The sequence below is a fragment of the Castor canadensis genome, chromosome 13 (genome assembly GCF_047511655.1).
Source record: "Castor canadensis chromosome 13, mCasCan1.hap1v2, whole genome shotgun sequence".
NCBI lineage: Eukaryota > Metazoa > Chordata > Mammalia > Rodentia > Castoridae > Castor > Castor canadensis.
In genome coordinates, this window is record NC_133398.1 from 87207406 (window position 1) to 87213100 (window position 5695).

General features: G+C 38.9%; 1 pseudogene; it reads left to right on the plus strand.

The window, feature by feature from the left end:
- The first annotated feature begins 434 nt into the window (after positions 1-434).
- LOC109701743 (translin pseudogene) lies at positions 435-3495 on the plus strand (annotated as a pseudogene).
- The last annotated feature ends 2200 nt before the right edge of the window (positions 3496-5695 follow it).

The window sequence follows — 5695 nt, forward strand, 5'->3', positions numbered from 1 at the left end:
TTAGGTTTGGCCATGAAGTGCCCCCCCACCAAAAAAAAAAGCCTCATGTGTTAAACACGTAGTTCCCAGCTGGTGATGCTATTCTGGGAAGTTCTGGAAACTTTACAAGGTGGAGCATAGCTGGAGGAAGTAGGTTATTGAGGGATGGTCTTGGAGGTGCATTGTCCCTGGCCCCTTCTTGTCACTCTCTCTGCTTCCTGGCCACCATGACGTGAACTGCCCTGCTCCACCATGCCCTCTCCACCATGATGGACTGACACCTCTGAAACCATGAGCCAAAATAAATCTTTCCTCCTTTTGTTTTTGTCAGGTATTTTGGTCACAGTGACCATAAAAGTAACTAATACAATAGTAAACACTATAACTATTTTTAAACTATTCCTAAATCTGTGGTGAGAATTAAATGAGTTAATACCTACAAAGTATTTAGCACAATGTCTCCTCTGGGGTAAGACCATAAAAATGCAGTTAGATATAATAAAGTGCATTAACAAATTAAATCACAAATGCACATTCCCCCTCCCACTGGTAAGTGAGTACATCAGGAAAGTCAAATGAAAGGATTCAATCAGATGGTTGGAATTGTTACTACCATGAAGCAGATGACAGGAATAGATGACCCTGAGGCACCATTTGTACTTAATTATGCCTGGTCCCATAGTGCTGATTACCATATTTCCTCAACTCTTTCATAAGCCGTCTCCTGATTAAAAATCATTTATTAGGCACGGTATGATGTACACCACACCACCAAAGCTTTATAAAGGCTTGATTAAACATTGTGCTTTTCTGGGTTCCTGTTGAATTTACCCTTACCCACTTTTATTCTGTAAATGAAGGTACTAATTTGAAGTGTCTCCCCCAAGGGCATGAGCAGGTTGATGGCAGAGTTAAGAACAAATAGCTTGAGACTCATTGACCTTGTTTCTCCAGCTGGTTCCAAATGACCAGTTCAACTTACCAAATTTGAGGACAAGTTCCCAATCAGCCAAATTTTGCTAATGATAATAACACTAGCTTGCTTTGTCCCTTTTCAATTTCAACTTTGCACTGAATTCCATATTCAAAAATCTTATCTCAGAGCAGCCTCTTGAAAAATAATTTTATGGAGCTTATTCTGTAGCAAAAAAACAAAACACATATGTTCCTTTATCTTAAAAACAAGAAAAGAAAAAAGTCAAAGAAAGAAAAATATAAACCACTGAGCCCCAGTATCTAATTCTCCTCACACTGCCTCATTCCTGGCATGCTCAGCTCACTTTGACATCAAGAGACACTTTCAAGAAAGAGCTACATGGACTGCTGAAGGGAATCACAACCTGACCCTCTCATCTTCTACTCCTTCCCCTCTTCCACAGCCCCACTGCCAATTTAACCAATGGTTAATTGCCTTTTCATGCAAAGAGTTTGAAAGCCATTCTTCCACAAACCATACTAAAATCTTACCCCCTGAACTGTTTGTGAAGAAAAGCTGTTCCATTTTTAGGAGAGCATAAGACCTGGCCCATTTTATTTAGAAATTAATAATAATTCTGAGTGCTCTCTTTTTCTGTGCTCTGGAAGAGAGTGAAGCAGCTCTGAAATGAAACATTTACTACTGTGCGTGCCAGAACAAAACCAGATGGACCAAAAAAGTTTAGATGGATGAATCTGAAAAATTGGATGACCTTTATAATACCCTAAAAGTTATAAAAAATTAGAAGAGCAAAACTTCCATTTGCCAGCAAGATTCTCTCCAATTTACAAATTTCATATAGTGGATTCAGGCACAGAAGGAAGGCACACCATTCTGTGGGCAGCCAGACATCATCTCCCAGCCACCAGTGAGCAATCCACCAGATCTTACCTGTAAAATCTAGAAATTCTTCTGTCAGTCAACTGCTACGTCCTGCTCCAATGTAAAGAAGAAAGGTTAAGAGGCTCAAGTCATGGTCACATGACACCCTGAGATCCTCACACAGAACTATGGCAAAAGTTGGGTCCAATTCATTAGAACTCAACCAAATGAGACCAAGAACTGGCCTAATTCTCAGTTTGGTCAGCTTCATGCTGCTGCCCGCTCCAATTGAAACTACTCACCTCCCAGATTACCCATGATCAAAGTGGTGGAAGAAATTGCAGATTTATAGAATGTAAGTGGATCGGTGCAAATCCAGCACCAATTACAAAATCCATTTAAGGTATCCTTTGTGTCAAAGACGAATCTGGAGCATGTAACTGTGCATATGTTTGGGGCATCAAAACAATAGGGAAGATGTTTACTTCATAGTCTGAATAATTCCTCGCCATGTATAAAATGTACTATTGGGAATTAATAATATTATTTATAAATTAAGAATGCTGAGGTAGACATATGCAGGTTCATCACATCCTGGCTCTGCTATGTGTGGGGCAATTTCTAGCCAATGTACTATGGGATTGTAGTCTTTCTGAGCTAGTGCATTTAGTTGCTTGAGTTGAACCTGCTAACCTATCTCTGCTCTTCCCAACCATAGTAAGTCCTCACCACACTGGCTGATTGTTGTGAGCGAGATTTTCGTGGAGCTGCAGGGCTTTTTTGGCTGCCGAGCAGGACATCCAAGAGGAAATCCGAAAAGTTGTAGTTTAGAACAAACAGCTCGAGAGGTTTTAACTCTACTGCAAGGGGTCCATCAGGGAGCTGGGTTTCAGGACATTCCAAAGAGATGTTTGAAAGCTCGAGAACATTTTGGTGCAGTAAAAACCCATCTAACATCTCTGAAGACCAAGTTTCCTGCTGAACATTGTTACAGATTTCACGAGCACTGGAGGTTTGTGTTGCAGCGCTTGGTGTTCTTGGCAGCATTTGGTGTGCATTTGGAAACAGAAACACTAGTGACTCCAGAAGCAGTTACAGAAATTCTTGGCCTGGAGCCAGATCGGGAGAAAGGATTTCATCTGGATGTAGAAGATTACCTCAGGAGTTTTAATTCTTGCTAGTGAATTGTCAAGGCTGTCTGTCAACAGTGTGACCGCTGGAGACTATTCCCGGCCCCTCCACATCTCCACTTTTATCAATGAGCTGGATTCTGGCTTCCGCCTTCTCAACCTGAAAAATGACTCCCTGAGGAAGCTCCTTGACGGCTTGAAGTATGATGTGAAGAAAGTGCAGGAGGTGGTCTATGATCTCTCCACCCGGGGCTTCAATAAGGAGACAGCAGCAGCTTGTGATGAAAAATAGGAGGCTCTTCCCACTCCTGGCCTTGCTGACCTCAGCACTTGCCAGGATGGGGTGAATACAGAGTGCCTCTTACCGTAGTTAGGCTGCCCAGTTGCTAGGCACCTCGCTTTATTTTCTTAACCAGTTGTGTGGTGCAAGTATCAGAATTGAAAACTTTTTTGGGGGTAAAAATGAATAACCTTTCCATGGACAGAATTTTCTTTGTTGTTTCAGTGAATTTGCTCTGTAATTTGTTGCATTTCAGTTTTGTCAAAAGTGTAAATGTCAATCTCTTGGTAAAGTCCTTTTCTTGCTTACCCTGACTGGTGATGTTCTCATTAAATTTATTGCCTCATTTGAGATTGTTCCAGAAATGACACCTAATATTTTCTGTATCCAAGTTAGCCATCCATTCCCAGGTGTAGCCTGAATATAGTATAAAAACAGATTATTAAAAAGGATGGTTGGCAAACAAGGAAAATTTACTTTTCCTTCTTTAAGCCTTGTAAGTGAATCAGGTGTTGAATTTTTTGCCAAGGGAATTATATCCTGGATTCTTTCTTACTGCCATCAAAATGTAAAAGATTAAACTGCAAAGTCAAACTGAAAAAAAAAATGGAGCGAAACTTGAGGTAGTGTGTCTTTGTCCCCCTTCCATGAGAAATCATATTTTTCTGTTTTAAGCGACTGAGGTTTGGGGATATTTGTTGCTGGTACCAGTGTTTATATTAGACACTTTGCCTATAATGTATGAGCTCTAAATATCCAACTCAGGTCTTATTCCCCGTCTCACATGATTTAACAGAAAAAGTGCAGACCCACAGAAATAAGAAGTATATGTCGGGCTTTATATGAGAACCTAATGCCAAAGACAGGGGCCAGGGGACAGAGGTATAGCAAAGATAAGTAGCACAATATCCACAGAGCCAGATATCCAAGTCCAAGAAGAAGCAATTCCAAGCCCGAGGAAAAAAATTAAATCTTAAGCCATGTAATACCAATATGATAGACACCAGGTATGTCTATGAAATGCCACAAGTCTTTTCTGTTGTTTCAGGTGGCTCTTATCCTTACCAAATACACAGACAGGAACTTTTTCTTTCACTCTATGCTATTCTAGAAAGCACCACAGAACTCTGGCAACAAAGAATATCCCCAAATCTTTTCAATTTAAAATCCACTGGAATCCAGATAACTCAAACCATCTATTTTATTAGTTTAATTCTATGATTCTTTAAAAAATATGCAGAAGCCAAGCATAGTGGAATGAGCCTGTGCTCCCAAGAGACAGAGACAGGATCACGATTCAAGGCCAGCCCCAGCAAAGTTAGTGTAAGACCTTACCTGTAAAAAACAAATGAACTGGAGGCCTAGCTCAAATGATAGGGCAAAAGCAAGACCTTGTGTTCAATACCTAGTACCACTAAATAAATATCATCCAGACAAGAGTCATTAATAATATCCTCAGACTTCATCTCCACTCCAAGATAATTGACCCAGATACCAATTGCCAGCCCCAAACCATTTAATTCATCCTTGCCCCTACTGTGAACAGATATCCACACATTAGCAATGGAGTCGCAGAATCATATTTTAAATCTTAAAGCACTCTTGGATACTAACACATATACATACACACACTCAAAAACTGGACAAAAAAACAGCAGTAAAATTAAAAGAAGTTTTTAATCCATAGCTTTGGGGCTTTTATTTAAGGTACTTCTATATCATGTATAAATCTACAAAGCATTGGAGACTGTATATTAATACAAACATATTAAAAACTATTCCACCAATAATTAAATCAAAATGCAAGCTGCTGGAATCCCTTGGGTTTTTTTATTAATAGCAAGATGTTATCATTTGCTCACATTCTTCTGCTTATTAGGAAATTTGGACTCTAATTTTGGATGCTAAGTCAAAAGAACTAATTAAATGATAAATGTCACTTTTTCTCCCAACTTACATAATCACAATTTGAATAACACATTCTTCTATTGTGCCAAACCAAGAGAGAAAATATTATTCCTTTGGTCTTTAGAGGATAAAAGAGACTCATAGAAAGTGATGTATTTGTAAATAAATGGAAATTTTATATTACTAGGATTTTTCAGTTTTGGTTTTTTACAAGGGATATTTTAAAGGCATTTGTGATCCTTTGGGCACATCACAAACTTTAATTCTCTATCTTGGTAATATCCTAAATGGCTTTAAATTTATCACTCCCCATTTATAAAGAGACAAATTTCCTTGCATCAAGTTTGTCCTATACAAGTAAGACAATGGTAAAACCTGGTCTGTATTCTCAACATTTTTTTTCATTTTTAAAGTTGTATTTCATTCAGAGTTCAACAGTCCCCTCTTTCTGACCCACAAAGGAAGGAGGGAAGGAAGGAAAAAAGGAAGAAAGGGAGGGAGGGAGAAAGAAAAAATATCAACAAATCCAGATACCAAGAAAAACTGGCAAGGTTTAACAACTCAAAATATAAACTAAATAATACTTCTCTGTCTATCGTT